General features: G+C 47.8%; 1 long non-coding RNA gene across 1 annotated transcript; it reads right to left on the minus strand.

Annotated features, from left to right (window-relative positions):
- Positions 1 to 20,482: 20,482 nt before the first annotated feature.
- LOC125113032 (uncharacterized) lies at positions 20,483 to 24,458 on the minus strand. The gene is made up of 3 exons (XR_007131309.1): positions 24,237 to 24,458; positions 23,876 to 23,991; positions 20,483 to 20,519 (listed from the first exon to the last, which is right to left on the minus strand). It is a non-coding gene; the product is annotated as an uncharacterized LOC125113032 (long non-coding RNA).
- Positions 24,459 to 24,894: the final 436 nt, after the last annotated feature.

The following is a 24,894-nucleotide window of genomic DNA, read 5'->3' on the forward strand; positions in this document are numbered from 1 at the left end:
GGCACAATGGGATCCATGGTATCTCTAGATAGCTGGAACGCAGTTCGATCCCCGGAACAGTGGGTTAAGGATCCTGCGTTGCCAAGTAGATCTTCACTGCGGATCAGATCTGACCTCTGGCCCAGGAACTTCCATATGCAGCGGGGTGAACAAAAAAGGGAACTCTCTAGGGTTGGGGTCAGACATTGACCAATTTTGAGAGCCACTGATCTAAAATAGTGCCCTGTTGGGAAGTTTGGGAAACAGAAGCTCTGAGGGGCAAGTGACCAGCCCACAGTGAAATGGCCAGTTGGGACAGAGCTCTGAGCAGAAACTGGGTCTCTTAACTGTCAAGTCATCTCTCTTCCCATCATGGTTTTCCTTCTGGGGACTTTAGGTGAAAGACACTTAATTTCAGGCACATGTTAAAATTATCTGAGAACTTCATATATGAGGACAGGCTTCATCCTGTAATTCTGATTTGATTGCTCTGGAGTCTGGCCTGGGCGTACTTCTTTTTTTTAAGTTCTTTGAGTGATTCTACTAGATAATCCTAATTGGAAGCAACTCTGCCTTAAAGGTAAAACTCAGGGAAAGAAAGGGAAGGGAGAAAGAGAGGGGAGGAAAATAATGCTAGAGGTCAGGGGAGGGAAGAATGTTTCTGGAGGAGGCATCTTTGGGATCTGCCAAAACACGGGGTGTTTGAGCTGGACCTTGACGGAGAAGTGAATTTAGATACTTGGAAGTGGTCAAAGGCTTTGCATGGAGGGAAGAGTATGGGGAGAGTGCCGCAGGAAGGGATTTGGGAGATATAAGAGTGGAGAGGTGAACAAACGGGTCAGTTGAGGCTACAGCATGGCAGACCATGACCACACACACACACACACACACACACACACACACACACGGGAGTGTGGACTCATTCAGGGCACGCAAGCAGAAGCACCTGGAGGCTGGTGACAGCAGAGTGCCCAGCCCCACCTTCAGAGCTCTGAGTCAGTGCATCCGCGTTGGGGCCTGGGAACTTGCATTCCTCACACGTTCCTAAGTGTTACTGATGCTGCTGGTGCTCAGAAGATGCTTTCAGAAGCATTGGGCCGGGCCAGGGGAAATGACAGGAGGTTCTGGCTCTTGGAAACTGAGAGAAAGAGAGAGATGGAGAGAGAGAGAAAGGACAAACCGTACTAACGTACCAAGATGAGAACATGATCTGATGTAGCGAGAGAAAACAGGAAGTCCAGAGCAGGGGTTTCAAACAGAAGTGGCAAGCAAGGGCAGGGGGCCGGGGACGCAGGGCGGCTGGAGGATGGTGGCGGGGGAGGGCACAGAGCCTGGTGACCAGCTGGATTTGGAGGGACGTGGAGGCAGAGTTGGAGGCGAGTGAGCTGGGGAGGCTCGACAGCCAAGAGGCTGATGGCACGATTCTCTGAACGGGGAAGCCAGGAGGAAGAGCAGGCGTGGGCAGCACCCGGGACTCGGCTGGAATACGAACACTGGACACTTGTCCCAAGCTCCCGGCAAGCCCATGGCCTCTGACTCAAGCCTGGAGGCTGCCAAAATAAAGAAGGCTCAGCCCTGCTCCCCGAAACCTCACTGCTGCCACCTTAAAACTCCTACCCTCCTGGGGGTGGGGGATGGGCTGAGCCGGCCTGACCCTCGCCCACCACGCAGAGCTTTGGGCCAAGAGGGAGCGCAAGGCAATGGTGACCCCCTTTCAGGTCCAGTCAAGGAGACAAGTTGAGCAGCAGGGGTAGGTTACACTAAAACTCATTTTGCTCCAAACCCTCTTTTTTCATCGGCCTCTGGGTTTACAGACCGGGCTTGTTCCCTAGATCAGTGAATCTCAAACTTAGCTGCAGGTTAGAAGCGCCTGGGGAGCTATCAAAATGCCTTGCACCTGGGCTGCATCCCACACCAACTGCAAAAGAATCTCTGGAGTTGAGACTCGGCAGCCTGCAAGCTCCCTGAGTCATTCAAAAGTGCAACCGGCACTGAGAACTCTGCCCTGTAGGGTGTGTGTAGGTAGCCTTCAAATAGCATAAGTATGAAAATGACATTTCCTCCCTAAGGAAATGGTTTGAATGTGTCTAACACGGCCCCGCCATCTGCACCCCCGTCTTCCCACCCATGGGTACTGGTCAAGGGCTGGGCCAGCTTTCTGACCCAAGGCCTCCTGTACAGGTTGGGGTGGGGGCCGCTGACCACCTGATGGAGTTAGAGGTGGTGCCCTGGAAGGGAGGGGCTGGAATGCCCAAAGTCCAAGGAGGCCTGCACTCCAGGAGGCCACCAGAGGCTAGGCGAGGGGAGGGGTGTGGTTCAGAGCCAAACCCACAGGGAGGTTCTGAGGCGCGGAGAAGCCCTGTGGGTGTGGGTGACCGGGAGGGGCCCTGCCTGGATGTTGGCAACTCCCACGGTTGCCCTCCAGGTACAGGTACAGGGGAAGCCAGGAGAGGGTGGAGTGTGACAGGGGCCCGGGCTCCTGGACCTCCTTCCTGACTCAGAGTCCCAGAGGCAAAGATGAGGAAACACTGGGGAAGGATGAACTCGAGGGCCATGGAGATTTGGGGGTCCTGAAGCTGGTACAGTTTGAGGGTCCAGCTGTAAGTAAAAGAATACAGGCGTTCCCATTGTGGCTCAGCAGTAAAGAACCCAACTAGTATCCATGAGGATGCAGGTTCAATCCCTGGCCTAGCTCATGGGGTTAAGGATCCGGGGTTGCTGTGGTATAGGCTGGCAGCTGCAGCTCCAGCTGCTGACCCCTAACTTGGGAACTTCCATATGTCATGAGTGCAGCCCTAAAAAGATGAGAAAGAAAGAAATTAAGAGATAAAGCAAAGAAGGAAGGAAGGAAGGAAGGAAGGAAGGAAGGAAGGAAGGAAGGAAGGAAGGAAGGAAAGGAAAGGAAGGAAGGAAGGAAGAGGAAAAAGAGAGAAAGAAAGAAAAGAAGGAAGGAAAGAAAGAGAGAAAAGAAGGAAGGAAGGAAAGAGAAAAGGAAAGGAAAGGAAAAGAATACAAAATGCCAAGTGGACACAAGCACAAGCATCTCGGAGGGGCCCTGCTAGGGAGCTTTATGACCTCCCAGTAAATCCACTCTGATTAACAGGATACCGTTTTGTGGTTTACTGTTTCATTTCCAAAGTCTGTCATATCTTCCAGGGTGGTACCCACGTGGTCCTGTAGGAACTGTGATTTTCAGGACACCTGTCCAACCAGGGAGGCCAGGTATCCTTTCTATTTCAGGGAAAACAAAGGTATAGAGCAGTGTCCATGCTCAGTCACCCAACACGTCAGTGACTGTGCCACTGACAAGCCCCCCGGGGCCAGCACTCCCTCCACAGACCAGTATGAGGATCTCCTATGGGTCAAGGCTGTGCTGGGCATGGCAAGCACCACAGGAACTCAGACACGGCCCAATTCTCAAAACCATGAGCCCCTCCCCTCAAGGAGCTCTGACTGTGGTGAGGAGGCTGACTCAGGGTGGCAAATAGAGCGGCAGGAACGCAGGAGAGATGCGCGTGCAGGTGCCTGAGAGCCCAGGAGAGCAGGTGAGAGGTACTTGCCCCAGGGCAGGTAAGGCAGGCTTCCCTGAGGGGGCAACAGGAGAAGGAGCCTGAGAGAATCAGCCCAGGGGAGGTAACTCCGCAGGCTGAGAAAGTTTTCCTGCTCTGCTAATAGCCACAACAATATCTATTGTGCATTTACTATGGGCCAAGCCCTGGGCTAATCATTATCTACATATGAAGTCAGTGAGTCTGCACCACATCCGCACAGGATGGGTCCTATCATTATCCCCATTATACAGATAAGGAAGCTGAGGCATAGTGAGATTGAGGCGCTTGTCTGAGTGCTGAACCCAGGAAGTCTGGCTCCAGAGCCCATGAGGCACAAAACTAAGGAGACCGCTTAGATCATTTGGAGAACTGCAAGAAGTTCAGCATCTCACAGAGGAAGTGCCAGGGAGGATGGCAAGGAAAGAGTCTGGAGAGACCTAAAAGGGCAGAATGGATCCTGAAGGACCTAGAAGAACGGATAAAGGAGTTTGGGTTGTTCCTGTAAGAGGCAGGATAACATCGGAAGGTTTTCAAGCGAGGGTGTAGCATGGTCAGATCTAGGCTTTGGTTAGATATGATTATAGAAGAAAGAGAGGAGGCCATCAATGGAAGCAGGGGGACCTCCAAGGATGCCATGGCAGAGTCCTGGCAAGTGCTAATTCAGTATCGGTGGAGGCCTAGGGACTAGCTCAAAGCTCTTCTGGCTCCAAAGGCCAGCTTTACCAGCCTGAGCTAGGTGGCTGCCTGTGGAGGGCAGGAGGAGTGTGACGATGCATGGTAGCAGCTTTAGGTCACAGAAAGTGCTCTGGACTTGGAGCCAGGAGACTTGAGTTCAGTGGCCACATTCCCATATTTATGGACATAGTCAAATCCCTTCACTTCTCTGAATCCCAGTTTCCTCATCTGGAAAGTGGGTATAATAATTCTTGCTGCGACTCACTCAATTTTTGTGAAAATCAAATAACATTGCGTGTGTGAAAAATGACCCACAACTATCGGTGGCAATCCAATGCTTGAAAATGTCTTCACAGGATGCTTTATTTTATTTATTTATTTATTTTTGTCTTTTTAGAGCCACACTCTCAGCACATGGAGGTTCGCAGGCTAGGGGTCTAATCGGAGCTGTAGCCGCCAGCCTACACCAGAGCCACAGCAACGTGGGATCCCAGCCGCATCTGCAACCTACACCACAGCTCATGGCAACACCGGGTCCTTAACCCACTGAGCAAAGCCAGGGATGGAACCCGCAACCTCATGGTTCCTATAGTCGGAATCATTTCCACTGTGCCAGGACAGAAACTCCTTCACAGGACTGTTTAAAATGTCTTCACAGGAGTTCCCACTGTGGCGCAGCAGGTTAATGACTGGGCTGCTTCCTCACCCGGTGCCTAAGACAGACGTGGTGCTCAGGTCATTTATAAAAAGAAACGATGGATGAGGAAACGGGGCACAAGAAGGTGCAGTAACTTACCAAAGGCATGCAGTGAACAGCCAGTAGAGCTGAGATTCATCTTTTTTTTTTTTTTTTGTCTTTTTGCCATTTCTTAGGCCGCTCCTGATGCATGTGGAGGTTCCCAGGCTGGGGGTCTAATTGGAGCTGTAGCTGCCGGCCTACACCACAGCAATACCAGATCCGAGACGCCTTTGCAACCTACACCACAGCTCATGGCAACACTGGATCCTTAACCCACTGAGCAAGACCAGGGATCAAACCTGCAACCTCATGGTTCCTAGTCGGATTCGTTAATCACTGAGCCATGACGGGAACTCCTGAGATTAATCTCTTTACTGCTCCTCATAGAAGAAAAAATGGCAGGTTATGGGCACCACAAGGGAGAAGCAGGCATGGTGAGGGAAGGCCTCTTTCCTCTGTGCTGCTAGAGGGGACTGGAGTTTGAAAATCCAGGAGAGACCCTGGAATCAGTGGGCCTGCTTGGCCAGCCTTCCACAACCTGAAGAGTCAAGTACAAATCACAGGTCCCCACCTTGAAGGGGGATGGTTTCAGATCTGAGGCCAGCAGAGCCCAGCACCTGAGGAGTGATGGAGTTTTGCTTGAGGTTTTTCCAGACATTTCCTTATGAACATTTCTTCTGGAAGGATCTGGACAATCGGCTTCATTACAGGGCTCAGGCTGGCCGAAACCCTGTCTACGAAGAAGGGTGGCGTGGACGTGGGGTATCCTAGGGTCTCTCGTCCTCTCCCTCAGCGCAGCTGCTTGAAAAGACAGGAGACAAAGACGGTGTGAACTGTGCAGGAGAAAACCCACAGCCTTCTCCTGGGAGAGGTGGAGTGAGGCAGAGCCTGTCTGACTGATCCCAGACCCCCGTGCTGGCCCTGCTGACATTTGATAAATGCTTCCTGTGAAAATGTTTACCCAGGAGGAAATGGATCATGCTTCCCCTCCCTACCATGCGGGTGGGAAGGGAGGCTGGGGGCGGGGGGGGGGCGGGCACACTGGCCCCATAAATCCCAACAAGTGTCCGTGCTTACCACCCCGCCTCCCTGGGTGCCCCAGAGTGGGGAAGACAAAGGTGCCAGACACAGAAAAAGCTGTGACAAAGGCAGGTCCACAGCCAGGGGGTCACATCTATACAAACATGTCCTTGGCCATTTGTCATTATGATCTCCTATTTTTTCCTCCATTTCTCTTAAATTAAGTTGCCATCTGTCCTTGTTTTATCCAGGAAGTCCAAGAAGAGCCATCAGAATCTGGCCGCTCTTCATTTTTCCCTGCTTGGGAGGGGATGCGAGGGCTAGAGGTAGCCAACTGTCACAGCAGATCTTAAATCTTGGGAGAGGTGACTACAGGCCTAGAAAAACCATTTGCTTCCCCAACAATCAGGGTCTGTCACTTGCAGCCTCAGGTGTGCTGATGTCTCCTCTAAAGAGGAACTTGGACGTGATAAAAGACGTATGATGCCAGGAGCCAAAGCGGCCCATTCAGTCCTGGTGTCATCACCCACTCAGCCTGTGACCTTGAGCAGGTCCCATAACTTCTCAGAGCCTAGATTCCCTCCCCTGCAGAACAGAGACAATGATACTCCCCGCACACTGTTTCCTGTAAGGGTCAAGTAAAGGAATTCATACACAAATGCTCTGAAACAGTAAAATAACGCACTGTCATGGGGTGGGTGGCAGTGTTTAAGCCAAGGAACTTGGCCGAGTTCTCCATCTATAAAATAGGTACAGTAATCTCTGAGCCTCACTTTCCTGAAGGTCAGGAGGACAGAAGATATAACAGTCACAAAGGTGTTTAAGACCTTGGGTCAATATTCCATTTCTCCAACATCCAAAACAATCACAAAATGAAAAACCCAAAAACTTTTTTCATTTCTAAAACAATGACTATCTCAGCCAACCATAGCACCTTAGGCAAAGCACCAAAGACTAAATTATTTTTTAAATATCACATTCCCAGTTTATAAAAGTTCATGATGGGAGTTCCCTGGTGGTCTAGTGGTTAAGATTTGGTGATTTCACCACTGAAGCTGGCCAGATTTGATCCCTGTTTTGGGAAATGAGATCCTACTTCAAGTCACTGCACGCCATGGCCAATAAATAAATAAATAAATAAATAAATAAATAATTGAAAGCCTGGAGTTCCCGTTGTGTCTCAGTGGAAAGGAATTTGACTAGTATCCACGAGGATGCAGGCTCTATCCCTGGCCTCGCTCAGTGAGTTAAGGATCCTGCATGGCTAAGGCTGTGGTGTAGGACAGCCGGGCTAAAGCTCCAATTCGACCCCTAACCTGGGTACTTCCATATGCTGCGGGTGCGGCCCTAAAAAGATAAATAGTAATAATTTATAACTGAAAGTTCGTGATAGCATATTTCTAGACTAGCCCAAATGTGCCTTTAATTAAAGCACCCCAATTCTCGGCAGTAGTTTATAAAGTATAACTCACAAAGCACATGCATCAGAAGCAAAGCATCAGTTTATTTCAAAACCCAGATGTACTGGATCAGAACTTTGGGGGGACAGGGCTGGGAAACACCATTTTAAGGTGGATGTTAGGTGGTTAAACGCCGGGCATGCTGATGTTTAAGAGCCATTCATCTGGAGGCCCCATAAGTGCTGCTAAAGTCATCACACCTTCTCTATGTCCTTAGCTGCCAAGCCCTGGACCCCCTAAAAGACAAGACGCCCTACAGGCAAATCTAGTAAAACCTACTCACCTGACCCCCAGCTGGCCCCACATCCATAGATCTGATTCTGGAAAAGGCAGATGAGAGAGGCTGGGTCCAGAGCCAAGTCTGGACTAGAGCCAAGACCACAGCAGAGGTGAGCACAAGGGAGGAGGCACAGCCGATGCATGAAATGAAAGTAATAAATAAGAGCACGGTGCCCTGCGCGGGGGGAGGTGGGAACATCAGAGTCCGGGTTTCCCGGCAGCTGACCCAGGTCACAGGAACAATGTTAGAGGCAAGGGAGAGGGAAGAGACAAGCAGATCATTACAGATTCTCGGGATCTAACTAATAACGTGCATATTTCATTTTAATCAATATATAGTTTCCAGGCATGGTGAATCTCGGAGGCTCGGACAGATTGATGCATTGTCAGCTATCGGTTGAACTGCGGTTGTTCTATCAGTTGACAGGATCCTCGGATTCTATCTATCTGGCACTGGCGTTGTGTGTGGAGATGCTGCATTTCCCCACAGGGCTGACCTCCCACTTATTCATCCAAACAGCCTGAACTTGCTGTATTCCACAAAGACTATTCGCTGCAGCTTGTAGTCAGCCTATCGTGCTGAGGCGAGTGTCCGCAAATGAGTAACCTTTCTATTTCATGATGTCACTTGGTGGCAGCCACAGCCCCTGTGACTAAAATGGGCTGGGGCCCTCTTCTCCATTTCTCAGATGAGTAAGCTGAGGCTCAGCGAGGTTAGAATAATTTCCCAAGTCACTCTGTCTGAAGTTCATAAACGGGACACCAGTCCTTTGGCCCAAATTTCCTTCCACTGCAACTTTCTTATGAAGTCTCAGAAACTTGACATTTGAAATACATCTAGAAGCTTTCTTCTTAGCACCTTGAAAATCTATAGAGCTCTTCTTGTTCTCTGGATAAAACAAATTCCTTCTTGAATACTTTGGCATCTGAGTTAGGATGATCAACTGTCTCGATTTCCCCAGGACTAGTCCAGTTTTAGCACTAAAAGCCGTGTGTCCCATGAAATCCCTCAGTCCTGGGCACACTGTGACAGCTGGTCACCTTACCACGAGCTCAGACCATCTCATCACCCCCTCAAGGAGTCTCCAGTTTCGAAGGAACCCATGCCTTCTGACCTACTTTCCTGCATCCTCTGCTGCCCAAGACCCAGCGTCTTCAGAGCAAATATGACACTGAGCAATCACTCACCACCCAGCTAAGCCCCTTGGTGAACTTCTGATCACACAGATATATTAGCCATATAGGAGAAAGTATACAGAAAGCAGTATTAGATTCATCGATAGCAATTTCCAAATGACCACATATAAGAATTTGCTTTACACAACCTCAATGCTGGAAAAGAAAAATGATTCAGGATACACACACTCTGCTGGTCCCCAGTTAATTTAGGGGAAAAAAAAAAAAAGTGGTCTGTTCATTCATTATTATGACCACTGGAATAGACAAGCTGGTTAAACCCTGGTTCTGCCACTTAATAGCTGTGTGGCCTTGAGCAGGTTGCCTAATATCTCTCTGTACCTTAATTTCCTCATCTATAAAATGGAAATAAAATGTCCTTCATAGAGTTATGATGAGAATTAATACCCATAAATCATCAGAGAGTGTCTGCAGTCAATTGTCCATTGCCCCAGTAACCTACACACTGCATAGGCAATGCCAGTGTCTAAATATTAAGTATCATACAAGCCAAGCGGTGGGAAACAGGGAATTTGTTGTTTCTCAATAATTGGAGAAAGTAAGGGGGACTAGAAAACTGTTTTCCCAGAATATATTCTTTCTTTCCTTTTTTTTTTTAAATTGCCTTTTTGCCTTTTCTAGGGCCGCTCCCACGGCATATAGAGGTTCCCAGGCTAAGGAGCTAATCAGAGCTGTAGCTGCCGGCCTACACCACAGCCACAGCCACACGGGATCCAAGCCGTGTCTGCAACCTACACCACAGCTCATGGCAACACTGGATCCTTAACCCACTGAGCAAGGCCAGGGAACGAACCTGCAACCTCGTGGTTCCTAATTGGATTTGTTAACCACTGCACCACGACGGGAACTCCCCATATTCTTTCTTCTTTACTTTGCAAGTCATTGGAGAGTTTTTACAAAAATGGCAGCGTAGAAGGACCCTGAGCTCACCAACAACACAACCAACTGCTGAACAACCATCTATAAAAGACTAGAACCTGCCTTGAGAGTTGTTGTCTGTCCTTGCTCTTTTTTTTTTTTTTTTTTGGCTCTGTACCCACCGCATACAGAGGTTCCCAGGCCAGGGGTCAAGTCAGAGCTGCAGCCACCGGCCTACGCCATAGCCATAGCAATGCGGGATCCACGCCAGTTCTCTGACCTACGCCACAGCTCACGGCAACACCAGATCCTTAACCCACTGAGAGAGGCCAGGGATTTACCCGTATCCTCATGGATCCTTGTCTGGTTGTTACCACTGAGCCACAATGGGGACTCCCTAGTATTGCTCTTTGAACTGCTGATCTAGGCTGCTACAAATAAAAAAAGAACAATCACCTGAATAATGAATTGTCCCTCACATTAGTACCATACTTTATATATGTCAATTCACTTTCATGAATGTCACCCCACCAGACCTGTACAAGCCTTTCCCATTATCAACCAAGGTGGTTTGGCCCCTGCCGTCTGACTAGTACTTCCTACTTAGCATCTACCGTACATTTCTTGCTAAGCTGGGTGCTATGGGAAATGCATAAAGTATAAGAAACGGGAGGAGCTGACCCTTGATGCATTTACCGTTTATCTGAGGAACCAGCTATCAGTGGGTAAAACAGTACATATCAAATGTTAAATGACCTAGATATTCAATAAGGACAAGAGAAAGCAGAGGTCACTGTGGGCCAAGAAGATGAAGACAAGGAGGAGGAGAAATGAGCTGGCGCGTGTTGAGTGCCTGCTGTACCCCAGCTTTTTACACATCTTAGTCAACCCTTTCGCACTGACGCTATCAGAGGGCTGCCTGTGACCATCCAACCTCATGCTTTCAGTATGCTCCAGAAAATGCTTAACTTCCGGGATCTGTGTCTCTGGGCCTCAGGGCTTTTTCCAGAACAGAGCAGCCCAGCTGAGCTAGGACTTTAGCACTCAGTGGGAAGTTAACCCCCTCTAGGGAATAGCCTTCAGCCAATAGACTGAGAGGAGTCAGTGTTTAAATACCCCAGCTCTCTCATGCCTCGGGGAGAATAATTTTCAGGGCATATGTTTCACATTTTTCCTAAAACGTCTCTGTTGGGATGAAGCTGCAGCTGCCCACAGTGCGAACTGGCTTGATAATGAACCTTCTCCATACCACTGCCCATACCCTCTGCCTCTGCCTCTGCTCCCCCCGCCTCCCAGTTACACCATGTGCACTCCCATCCTTGTGTCGGGACCTGCTTCTGGCCAAACCCAAACTAAGCCTCACATTTCCTGTGAAATTGGTGAAATCTGTATCCTTTCGACTGATGAGAAAACTAAGATTGCATGAGATGAAGTAACTTGTCTAAGGTTGCAGATCGAGTGAGCATGTGGTAGAGCTCAGCTCTGAATCCGAATCCACATGCTTCTGGCTCCAAGTCCCTGCTGGCATACCACAAGAAGGGCATATATGTCCGTGGGGACACAGTTCACCTCTACGCTCACGCTCACCCGACTCAGGGAACTGGGAACTCTTCCCCCAAATCCAGGCTGAAAAAGAGGTCTCTGAGAAGGAAGAACAAGAATGCTGGTAACAGGAGAAAAATAGTCACGTGGAAATGCTGTATCCACATGTGAGGGTAAGTGCAAGCCAGGAAACAGGAAGATGCCTTCCTGTGGGTGAAGATGCTGAGAAAATGTTGTCTCTGTATTGTTTCTCTGGATCCACAGAAAATGGCTTTTGCAGCCACACTTCTGATTTGCGGCGATTTCTGCAAATCTTTTGGATTAAGGCAGCATGCAGGGCTGTGCTGGAATGAGTGAATGGGCCATTCACTGACAATGAAACCAGAGTCAGGGAGCTTGAAAGCTCTGCAGCAGCTTAGAGAGCTGTCCCTGAACCCAGGTGAAGTTTTGATTCAGTTACAAGGTAATTTATCCAAGTTTCAAGCAACATGGAATTACCATGGTCAGGAGCAGATCACATGAAACCAGCCAAACTTTATCAAAAACCATAGGGGGTGCAGGTTTGATCCCTGGCATGGCACAGTAGGTTAAAGGATGTGGTGTTGCCACAACTGTGGCGTAGGTTGCAGCTGCAGCTTGATTTCAGTCCCTAGCCCAAGAACTTGCATATGCTGTGAGTGCAGCCATAAAATTTTAGAAAGAAAGAGGGAGGAAGGGAGGAAGGGAGGAAGGAAGGAAAGGGGAATGGAGAGGGAAAGGAAGGAAGAAAGAAAGAAAGAAAGAAAGAAAAAGAAAGAAAGAAAGAAAGAAAGAAAGAAAGAAAGAAAGAAAGAAAGAAAGAAAGAAACAAAGAAACAAAGAAACAAAGAAACAAAGAAACAAAGAAACAAAGAAAGAAACAAAGAAAGAAACAAAGAAAGAAAGAGAAAGAAAGAATGGCCACCGGCAAAGGTTCTTCTATTTATGCCTAGTGTTCTAGTCATCTATTGCTACAGGCCAAACCATCCCGAAATCTGGTAGATTACAACAGCCATTTTATTATATCTCATAGTTGTGTGGGTCAGGAATTCAGGCCAGGATCGGCTGAGCAATTCTGTTCCACAGGGCGCCAACTATGGTTCCTTAGAGGTATTCAGTTGGCAGATGGGATGGTCCGAAGGGTCTGAGATGGCTTCACACACATGTCAGGCTCCTGGGTTGACACGGCTGCAAGGCTGGGCTTAGCAGGGCTCTGTTGATCAGAGAATGAAGTCTCCATTGAATGAGATGGTAGCTACACAGCTTTTGATGACCTCGCTTTGGAGTCACCAAGGGTCGCTTCTGCCATACTACTTATCAAAGCCATCACAAGCACACCTGGATTTGAGCAGAAGGGACTTGGACCCAACCTCTCAATGGCCAGGTGTGTAAAAGTACACACCCAGTTTAGGTTAGAAGCCCAAAAGGGGAGTCAGAGCCTGCAGGCTTTCTCTGACTCTGAGATTGTAGCTGCAGCTACTTTGCTAGCAGATGTGTGACCTAGGGTGGGGGAGGAGCTGGGAAAAGAAGGAGTTGGCATGACTAAAACCCACGGCTGGCACTCAGCACTGCAGTCATGACTAAAGGGCTAAGTGAAGGCTGAAGGCTCTCACCTGCTCAGGACGCTGGTCCCTGGGAACCGAGCAAAAGGGAGGAGGCGACTGTGCAAGGATTCGAGCAAAGTGCAAATCCAGCAAGTCAGGAGCCTGAGAAACTGTGCCTGCTGTCAACTCACCACAGAGATCTGCCACTGGCCTTAGGCTCCAGAGAGCACTGTCACCTCCCAAGGTGTCTGCATCTTCCAAGGCAAGGGTACCCTGCGGGCTTCAATCGTGACGTTGCTATCCAATCATGGAGAAGAGTTCAAGTTACTTTTGGTGGGTGTGGCACAGGTGTGTTCTCAGAGGAGGCCACCAAGAAAACACACTGATCAATTTAATGTTTGTGTTCTTCTTTCTTTTTTTTTTCTTTCTTTCGTTTGTCCTTTACTACATTAGAATCAAAGACCTAGAAATGGACTGCAATAGGGGTTTGGTGATAAAAGGCGGGGAAAGAATGGAACTTGTTGTCACTAAAAACAACTTCCTGGCCTTGGACTGTGGCCCAGCCTAGTGTCTGGGAGTGGGATGGTGCAACCCTCAGAGACCCCCTCAGCCATGATCTCTTTACTCAAAAGGAATTTGAAATGTTTGATATGGTCCTAAATGAACGAATTACTTCCCTCCATATTTGCACAAGTTTATTCAACAGATGGATGGATGGACATACACACCCTAGGCACTAATCCATATACATTAATCCATCAGTTCTTACCAAAACTCCAAAGAATAGGTGCACTCATCCTTATTTTACCACGGAAGAAACTCACACTGAATCAAATGAACACCCAGGTTTGTCTGTTCCCCAAGCCCCTTTCCACCGTTACTCATGCTCTGAAATGACTCTATGAGCACCCCCAACTCCATCCTATGGGCGGGAACACTAGGAAGCAATGTGGGCCCCTCCCTCACCCCCCTGTGTGCCCTCAGACAGGCCCCTGCTGTTCTGCATCCTCAGTGTTCTCCCACGAACACTGTTCTTACTCCATGTCAGGGTCCTCGGCCTTTGTCACCTGGGCTATCACGCCAGCCTCCTGGCCAGTCCATCTGTCTCAGTCCCCTCCAGTTTGTCTTCCACACTATAACCAGAAAGCTGAAACACAGACCTCATCACATCAGCCTTTGCCCACAAAATCTCAATAATTCCCCACAACCCACATAATATATCACGAATCCTTCAGTCTGACGTTCAAGTCTTTCTCTGCTCTCCTGATCAATTTCCCATCTCATCTACCACTGTCTCCTTTCACCATTGTTTAACAAACTAGAGTCTACAAAACTCTGAGCGTTGTACTGGGAGAAGTTCTAGAAAATATTTTAACATTTTCTGCCTTTGTTTCAGTAGTAATCTAAAGGGGGGGATATATATATATATATATATATATATATATATATATATATATATATATATCTCTATAGAGAGATGAAAGAGAGATAGATAGATAGATAGATAGATAGATAGATAGATAGATAGATAGACAGACAGATAGACAGATAATCTGCTTAATTTTGCCTATTTTAACCTGTATTATTTACATTTGTGTTTGCAGTCTCTGATGTTATATGGGCAACTCGAGTTACAGTTTTTAATTTTTGATGCAGAATTTCTTAAAAGGGGGTCCCAGAACCTCTAGGAGTAGCGGAAAACTTTGTCATGGGTCCTTACATTCTTCTCCACACTCCAGCCACACTTCAGATTACAAATTCCAAGTCAGCCAGATCCTTGCTTCGTTTCATTGGTTCACGTTGCCCTTTGGATTTAGAATGACTTCCCACATCCTCCACGCTCAGCTCCTACCCACCACCCCTCCATGCATCTCACTAGGGACAGCTCAACACAGAGCTCCAGATGTAAAGATTCTCCAAGCTAGAATGGACACTGTCAATTATGCCCATTTTACAGTTAAGAAAATCGAGACCCAAAGACAAGAAAGAACACACTAGGCCTAGAACCCAGGCCTCCTGACACCTTATATGGGGCCCTTTTCACATTCTGCAACCTACAGATTACTTTTCTTAAAGTTCTACTATCCATCTTTGCATTGAGTCCCTGGCATGGTGGCATGCAGAATAAATCCTTAGTTTCCCTGTAACTATGACTGACAGAGCCATAAAACCACAGTAATTACCTGACATGTTCATATGTCTAAAGCACTTCTAATGGAATATCCCCTGGGAATTGAATGCTAGAAGCATCTCACATTTCTGCATTGGACAATGGAGGCTGCTCCAATTAATGCCAGTCAGATTCACTCCTGAGAAGCCTCAAACACTATGCTGGTTTACTGAACCTACCATAATGTTCCAAAATCAATTTTAAACAGTCCTGCAAAGCAGGATATTATATAGAGGCAATATAGCAGTTCGCACAGCACTCTGAACTTAGTAAATATTCACTAAATGTGAACTGAATGAATGGATGCCTCACAGACTGGAAGCCAGGACACCTGAGGGCCAGTCTTATTCTTCTGCTCACTGGCCATGAGGTCTTGGGAAAACCCACTCCCCCTCACTCAGCCTCAGTCTATTCATCTATGAAATGAGGTATCTGGATCAACCCATCATCTCTAAGCTAAATCCGATAGCTCCAGAATTCTACAATTTCATGAAAATGCTAAATCCATTTACAATATTGGTATCAATGGATAATAAAGATAGAACTAGTATTTATTAACCGATCTTATTTTATGTTTCATTGCTTATACTGTACACCATTTTATATGCTTTCAGATCTATTATGTATTTCAGTTATTACAACTTTTGAAGAAAATATTATTATGCTCTGTTTTTGTACTTGGGGAAACTGAAGCTTTATTCAAGAAGACATCACCTTCTAAGCTTGATAGAATTACAACTGCTTTAAGACACTGGGAAATATAGACAGTGCAAAACTGTGATTCCCCAAGAGAAAGGATCAATGAGGTGAGCCTTAAAAGAACCCTGGATTTATGCTTGGAAGCAATTCCCATTCCCAAATCACAAACACATTTCTGGAAGCTTTGCTAAGCAGAGGAGAGAAAGAGACCAGAAAGTGGGGAAGCCGAGGGGGCCAGGAGTTGAGGATCGCAATTCTAGAAAAGTGGGGAGATACACAGGAAAAGGAATACCGTAAGCCTGTGAGCTATCCTCTTGAGTCTACTGAGTATTGGCCCATGAATGCATAAAGTAAAACTCCATCAGACCAGGCAAAGAAATGATCAGAGAGCTAAGCTAAGCAACCTAGTGCTCTGACAAACTAGGGAAGTGGCTGTGAACCAACCAGTGCAGAGGACTTGGTGATCCCCAGGAGCATTCAATGGAGGGCCCAGAGGAGTCACTCTTGACTCAAGTGCCTGGACTATTCCTGCAGTGAAGGTGCCTTTGGATCCTGCATAACAAAGCTCAACGACAAGACTCAAAGGGATCAAACCATTTCATGAGTAAATTAACTGCCAAAGTCTAACACTATTTCAAAGAAGACAGCAAACAATGAGATCCTGCTGTATAGCACAGGGAACTATATCTAATCACTTGTGATGGAACATGATGGAGGATAATGTGAAAAAAGAATGTATAGAAATGTATAACTGGGTCACTTTGCTGTACCGCAGAAATTGACAGAACCTTGTAACTCAACTATAATAAATTTTTTTGTAAAAAAAAAAAAAAAAAAGGAGACAGCAAAGTCCAAATATTTAACAATATAGCTTCACAATGCCCACCATCGAATAAAAAATTCCCAGAAAAATGTTCACCCATAACCAAGGGAGAAATTCATCAATAAAAACAGACCAAAAAATGACAGAGATGATATACAGGAGTTTAAGTAATGGATAAGACCCATCAAAGAGTCAGTAGAGAGTCCAAATTCAAACCTAGGTCTCCTAGCACTTTCTCTTTTTTTTTTTTTTTTTTTTTTGACTTCTTAGAGCTGCACCCATAGCATATGGAGGTTCCCAGGCTAGGGGTCTAATCTGAGCTACAGCTGCCAGCCAAACCACAGCCACAGTAACATCAGATCTGAGCCACGTCTGTGACCTACTCCTCAGCTCACAGCAACAGTGGACCCTTAACTCACTAAGCAAGGCCAAGGATCAGAACCGAAACCTCATGGTTCCTGCAACACGACAAGAGCTCCTCTCCTAACACTTTCTTACAGAGTCCCATTACCTGTGCTTACCAGTCTCTCTGCATCTGTGGCAACTGGTCAGGCTTTATCATGACAATCCCAAAGTGATTCTCCTATATTCTGGTCTTTGCTTTAGTTAGAATTTCTCAGAAGCTCGCAGAGGTAAACACAGATCTCAAGACTGGAAGGCCCATCTCTGACCGAGGACCAGCACAGGCCATCCTCATGGACAAAATTTCAGCAGCACTGTAACAGGACTTCTTGTCTGGCACCCTCCTCGGCTATGGCACTTGCACGGGAATCCCCCAAGGCCATCCCTAGGTCACATCTCTGGTCGGAGGAGCTCTGCACCAGGGACTGTTGCTTAAGGGAACCTCGTGTGTGATCAGTGATCACACCAGGAAGCCAGGCCTCAGGTTCAGCCCTGAGTTGGCAAAAACATAAGAAGAGGTAAAGGGAGAAACAGAAAGCATCACAGGCTGCTGTCAGCCTGCAGAAAGGTGCAAACCCTCTCTCCCCACTGCTGGGGGGGCGGGGGTGCATATATTCATACTCGAGCTGCCTATGAGTATTTGCAAAAAAAATGGCTCAGGGAGCATAGACAGAGGGTCACCTCCCAGGCTGGGGGTGCAGCTTTCCTCCCTGCAATTTACTACACAAGTTGTTACCAAAGCAAATATCAAAGCCCTGCAATTTGCTAATTACAGGCGGGATCCTGGGCTTGTGGGCCCAATTAACCACTTGTTCCTCATTTTCTGTGTGTGACCCGCCAACTGCACCCACAATTACCCACTTGTCTTTTAACTGCCCTGAGAGCTGACTGACTCACCTCCAATCCACTCCCACTATCACCTCCAGATGGCCTTTGGTATCTTTTTGCTTTCCAGGTTCCCCAGCCCCATCCCCACCCCAGCCACCGCTCCCCTATTATCTCTATCTGTATCACAGGCCAATGTCTGGTCTCCCAGGCTGGGGCTCCAACGAGATTTCCTGGTGTCGTTCCTGGCCTAGGCTTGAAGCCTGGAAGGCAGGAAGCAGATCCTGTTGGTCTGGGCGTCTTGTCTAGCTCCCCCAAGGAAGCCAAGGAGGTTGTGGCCACCTTCGGCCTCTGCCCCCAGACACAGAAGGAGTAAAGAAAATTACAGCTTCTCTGGAACCGGCCCACTGCCAGATTTCCAGCCCACGCTCTCCATCAGTGCCCCCAAGGGCTCCCTACCTCAGTCAGACCAGGGCTGGATCCAGGGAGGCTCACCACCAGTCCTGGGGAAGGAGGTCCCAGGAGGTGCTGACAGGAGCTCTCCAGGGAAACACAAGTTGGAGAAAGAGAAAAATCCCCTCCTGACCTTCTGTCTCATCAGCCAGGCCACCTGGCAAGCAAAACATTTCCAGCCAACTTTTTCATGAATTACTGTGTCAATGATTCCTATCCTTTTTTGTGTCACAGACACTTCTGAAAATCTGATGAAAAGTTCTGGACTTTCCAGCAAGAAATGCTCATATTCAGTTATCTATTTCATTGTTCAACAAATATTTATGGAGCACCTATGTGCTGGGTCCTACTGCAGGGACCAAAGAAGCATCGGTGGAAAAAGGACGCACACAAAAAATTCCTTCCCTCGGGAGTTCCCGTTGTGGCTCAGTGGATAAAGAACCCGACTAGTACCCATGAGGATGTGGGTTCAATCCCCGGCCTCAATGGATTAAGGATCCAGTGTTGCCACAACCTACGGAGTAGGTCGCAGATGCAGCTCGGATCTGGTGTTGCTGTGGCTGTGGTGTAGGCCGGCAGCTACAGTTCTGATTCAGCTCCTAGCCTGGGAACCTCCATATGCCACAGGGGCAGCCCTAAAAAGACCAAAAAAAAAAAAAAAAATTCTGCTTTCATGGAGCTTACATTCTAGCAGGAAGAGATATGCAATACAGAACAAATGTAATAAATAGGTTAATATACAATCTGCTAGAAAGTAAGTACTATGGAAAAAGAAAAATTCAGGCTGAGTAAGACATCCGAAGGAATGAGGTTCTATTTTGTTTTTAGGATCCTACCCACATCATATAGAGGTTCCCAGGCTAGGGGTCAAATCAGAGCTGTAGCCGTCGGCCCACACCACAGCCACAGCAACTCGGGATCTGAGCCACATCTGCAACCTACATCACAGCTCACCGCAACACCAGATCCTTAACCCATTGAGCGAGGCCAGGGATCGAACCTGCGTCCTCATGGACGCTAGTCAGATTTGTTTCCACGGAGCCATGCCGGGAACTCCCCATGAGGTTCAATTTTTAAATAGCATAAGCCAGGTAGTCCTCATGGAGAAGTGAAACGTTAGCGAAGAATTGAGGGATGTAAGAGGTTTTGTCAAGTGGGTCTCTGGAGAAAGAGCATAACAGCCAGGGGGCACAGCCTGAGGACACGGCCACGTGAAAAGAACAGCATGGCTAGACTAAAGGGGCTGGAAGGGCAGCCTCGAGGGAGATGAGGTCAGAGGGGCAGGGGTGTGGGGGGGCAGAGATCACCTAGGGCCTTGTGGGCCACAAGGACTTTGATTTTTACTCTGAGTTAAATCAGAAGCCATTAGCAGGATTTGAACCAAGGCGTAACGAGATCAGACTAAGACTCTCAAAGGTTGGGGACTGTCGGACGGAGCAAATGGTCCACAGGCACATGATGGACCAGCAGTAGCCGAGGAGACCGTGAGACAACTGAGTCAGGGGGACTACCTGAATGGCTGTGGTGTGTGCATGGAAGATGCGCAGATACAATTTCCCAAACAATTCAGCAGTTCACCAGTCTCTTAAATCCCCTCCATGGATGTAGGTGAAGGATGAAGGTGAATCCCATCCATGGATTCCTGACCCCGAAGGAAAGAGAAAGGGAAGTGGTGACCCAAGGAGGGAGGTGAAAGAGGGACCCCAGTGGAGATGAGAGCCTCAGCGGTACTTGAAAGTTTCCTTTCTTTTCTGAGGTTTTTTTTTCTCCTAAGTATAACTGATTCACAGCATTGTGTTAGTTTCAGGTATACAGCATTAGGAGATATATATATTTCTTTTTTTTATTCTTTTCCACTATAGTTTATTACCAGACTCTGGATGTGGTTCTCTGTGCCATACAGTAGGTCTTTGTTGGTTATCTATTTTATATATAATATAATATATAATAAATTTAATATTTAATATATAATATATAGTAAATTTAATCACATACTCCCAATTTATCCCTCCCCCACCCCTTCCCCTTTGGTGACTGTAAGTTTGTTTTCCATGTCTGTGAGTCTGTTTCTGTTCTATAAATAAGTTCATTGGCACTATTTTTTAGATTCCAAGTACACATGATATCATATCAGACTTTTCTTTCTCTGACTTACTTTACTTGGTATGATCATCTCTAGGTCCATCCATGTTGCTGCAAACGGCATTTGTTCTTTTCATGGCTGAGTAATAGTCCATTGCATATATACATTCCTCTGTCAATACACACTTAGGTTGCTTCCATGTCTAAAAGTTTCATTTAAAAACAAATAAATCAGAAGACATTTAAGTCAAATACTATTATCTGGTATCTTGTGTGGTGGACACATGAGTGCCTATTATAATATTTTCTGTATATTTAAAGTAATTCAGCATTTTTTAAAGAACTGCTCATCTCAGGGTTTTACAGAAAGCCTCCAACTTGCTTTGCCAAGGCTGTGAGGGGAAATCAACAGTCAGTTCTGCGTGTGATTCCAACTGCGGCACCTGGCTGGATATGCTTCACCTCTCCAACTTCTGTTCCTTCCCTTCCTTCCAGCAGCTCTGAGTCAAGAACTAACCTAAAAACTATACCCAATACAGTCGAGAAGAGAAAGAAGAAGGTAATGGCAACTGGGACAACTGGGGAAGGCTCCTGGTAGAGACAGCCTCTCAGCAGGACCCAGAAGAACACCAGGCAGATTTGGAGGTGTGGGGGGACAGAGAGGAGGCAGCTTGAGGACACCAGGCCCAGTGAGGGGGCAAAGCCCAGGGCCCCAGCACCTACTCCACTCTGGCCCATTTTGAGGAGAACAGGCCGATTCCTCCCTCCCAGTACTGAATTTGAGAAAAAGGCCAGAGGAAGAGCTTCCAGAACCCTGCGGGCTCGCCCCAGTGGGGCCAAGGGGGCCCAGGAGTGGAAAAGCTTGGATCCAGGACAGCAGCAAGCTGAAACCTGCACCTAAGGGTGGCTTCAGGCCCCAGGGATTAAGGCTCCTGAGCTGGGTGGAGTCTCCTTGCTGACCTTAGGGGAGACCTCCTCAGGGAACAGGAGGCCAGGGAGGCTCCCCTGGGCGGCTGGGCTCTGCGTCAGCCACCTCAGGCCAGGGCCCTCAGAGGGCACATTCCTCCCAATCTTTAGGCTGCTGAGCGCTGACCTGGGGCGAGGTCCCCTGCTGCCCACATTTTGCAAAAACTTGCCTTGTCACAAGTCCTGATGAGGTGCCAAGAGAACCATTTCCCAGGCCACGGCTTTAACAAGACCATGCTTCCTAATTACTAGTTTTCTTCTAATTAAATAAAAAAGAGGGGGAGAGAAACCAGTGACTCCTCCACCTTCTAATACCACCTTCCATTTATGTGCGTCTCTCTTCAGAGGAGCTCCAAACGCTTTGTATATTATTGTATATTTTTCCCCTTGTAATGTCCTTGAGATTCCTCGGGGTGGTTATTATCATGCCATTTTACAGCTGGGAAAGGGGATGTGGTTAAGGTTAAGCGGTGTCCAAGCCTCCTCCCTGGCTCTGGTCAGTATTGTGAAGCTCTTACAGGAAACCTCCTCACATTTGAAAATAACACCGTCGCCTGGGAGATAAACTAGGCTAAAGCAACACATAAACTGCACACTTTGCCATAGTAATTAACACCATTTAATTCTCGCAACAATCCTATAAAACACCTAGTAGTGCATCCTTCTTACATCTGAGGACAATGAGATTCATCGAGGCTAAGGAAGCTGCCTAGAGTTGCCCCCTAAGAGCTGTAAGAGTAGTACAAGCGGAAGCTAATATTCCCTCTTTTTTTTTTTTTTTTTGGCTTTTTAGGGCCGCATCCACAGCATATGGAGGTTCCCAGGCTAGGGGTCCAATGGGAGCTGTAGCCGCTGGCCTGCACCACAGCCACAGCAACGCAGGATCCGACCCATGTCTGCAACCTACACTACAGCTCACGGCAACACCGGATCCTTAACCCACTGAGCAAGGCCAGGGATCGAACCCGCAACCTCATGATTCCTAGTCAGATTCATTAACCACTGAGCCACGACGGGAACTCCGGAAGCTAATATTTATTAAACAACGTACCATGCACCAGGCATTTTGCATTTACGAACCATTTAAATTCTTCCAACAGCCCCAAGGTGATTATTGGTATTAGCACCATTTTACTGGTGACAAAACCGAAGCACAGAAGAATTAAGGAACTTGCCCAAGGTGACAGAGCAAGTACATGGTGGGGCCATAGAGGAATCCACAAGAGGCACGCACGTCCCATTATACCAGTTTACCTAACTAGAGGCACAGTGCACTCTAAGAGTTGGCTTAGTGATACCCAGGTACAGGCCAGGTGAGCCAGGGACAGCCCCACAGCTACTCTGTGGCCTCATCACTGTCCTAGAAAGGTGCGGTAGGGGGAAGCTACGAAGCTAGGTCCTCCCTCACTCCCTGCACCCAGAGAGGGGGCCACAGGGAAAAGGCCTTCCTCTCTAACTGAAGGAATATGTACGTGTACTTTCGTTGGTATCAAATGGTTCCACCATCCCCACCAAGGTAGCAGAATCTGTGAGTAAGGAAGGATTAGCCTAGAGAGACATGCAGACCAGCAGGAAATAAACTGGAGTGTGCGTGGGAAGCTATGAAGCTAGGTCTTCCATGGCGTGGAGAATTGAGCCCTCAAACTATCCTAGAACCTAGGCTCGTTCCCTGCCCTCCCCTCAAAAGCATCCTCTAATGGCTCACTCCATTCCCCAGACGTGCATACCAGGACAGGGCGGTCCTCAAGGCAGAGGCAAAGCCTGACTCCTTGACAACTTCTCTCTAGCAATGAATCGGCCTGCCAGACCCAGGCTTCAGAAGAGGAGGCCTGGCATACCTTCTGGGGCCATGAAGATGAGAGCAGGCCCTCCCCCGACTCTCAGGTAAGGTCCCAGCTGGGCTGCTCTCACACCCCTCCTTTTTTTCAGACCAACACTTGTGGCCGAGGTGACAATCCTGACCTCCTGCTACTTACTGCCAGTCCTATCTCTTTCCTATAAGTCAAACTGCCAGGGACCCCAGCCTGAGAATGACAAGCTGAGCGTTAACAAACTTCCAACACTTCCAAAACAGAGAGCACGCAATTCCTAGTGACCACTGTACACCACACCCCCACAGACCCCAGCTCTTTCTGACCACGTCAGAACATTTCAGAAGATCCTGACTTGGCCACGTCTGATTTCCAAACTTCCTAGAGCTCCTTTCTCCACCTTGTCAAGACCCAGTGTGCTAGGAGACAAATTCCAAAACACAGTGTCTTTCACTTGGTGAGCAAAGCAGTTATAAGCACAGGCTCTGGAGCAAGACTTGCCTAAATTTCAATCCCAACCCTACCATTTCCTAGCTGTGTGACCCCGAGCACATTGCCCAACCTCTCTGTGCTTGTTTCACTGCCTGCAAAAAAAGGGATAATAAGAATTCCTACTTCCGAGGATTCACAGGATTGTTGTGAGGCTCCAATGAGTTATTGCATCAAAGTGCGTAGCTCAGAATAAGCATTCTGTAAATGTTACCTACTATTATAGGGCCCGGAAATTTCGGCCCTGGAAAAGACGCATTATTTTTGTCAATTTCAACTCTGCATTTCAGTACCTCAGGCAGGTAGAGGCCAAGTGGAATCAGTTTGGGGACGGGGGGGATGATATTAGAAAGGAGACTTCCTCTTGTAAGGGTGTAAAGCTTCTGAGCCTCTGCTGACCACCTGGTATCTGCAGAAAAGGCAAAAAGAAAAGAAAGAAAAATCCAGGCTGGAGACCCACCCAGGGAGGATGGAGAAGCAGGCTCCCTCAGTCTCTGGGAAGGTCCCTTGACCGCTTTCGCCCCGGCCCCCGCCCCGCCTCCACCGCAGATGCTCAGACCCTCAGAAACCTAACACCCGGGAGGCGAAAGCCTGCGAGTTCCCAGAGCCTCTCAGGCACGCGGCCTCTCTCCCCACCGGCAGCGCCTTAAATACCAGAGGACTTGCCAAAGATGGAACTGTTTTGTTGGGAGCTCGGGTTTCTCCCGCCGCGAGGCTGAGCCGGTGGCGCAGCTGCTCAGAGGTCACGCCCGAGACACGTCCGCACAAGCCCGGCCGGGGTGCTGGGGACGCGGGGGCGCGCCAGCTTCTCCCGGGACCTGCCCAGTCTCCGTTCCCATCTTCGTTTCACAAACACGCAACCCACGGAGGTGGCTTTCCTCTCCCATCGAAGACACTTATTTTGCAAAACAAAAAGGATGCAAAAACAAAACAAAAGGATCCCCAGCGAAAAGAAATGTTTCTTTAAAAATGCCAATTGCGAGCTTTTTGCTGTGGTGAGTTGTTTTGGAATTCAGTCTGTATGGGGATCTGGAATTCTTTTTCAAGAAATGGCTGAAGGAGAAAGACCTCAGTTTGCTATAGGAAACCTGAAGCCATTTAACCTTGAGAAGTTAGTCTTCATTTTTTGTTACTTAAAATATTTGCATTTGTATGCTTAGAGCCCTCTGCATATGATAAAAATAGAAGGCACTGAACAGTTAACCACCTGTGTTTTCCTTGGATTGCATATTTTCCACTGTAAACAAGAAAACACAGATTGGAAATCCATTCATTCCTCCGTAAGAAGTGCTTCAGTTGGGGTTTGTTTGCA

The sequence above is a fragment of the Phacochoerus africanus genome, chromosome 1 (assembly GCF_016906955.1).
Source record: "Phacochoerus africanus isolate WHEZ1 chromosome 1, ROS_Pafr_v1, whole genome shotgun sequence".
Lineage (NCBI taxonomy): Eukaryota > Metazoa > Chordata > Mammalia > Artiodactyla > Suidae > Phacochoerus > Phacochoerus africanus.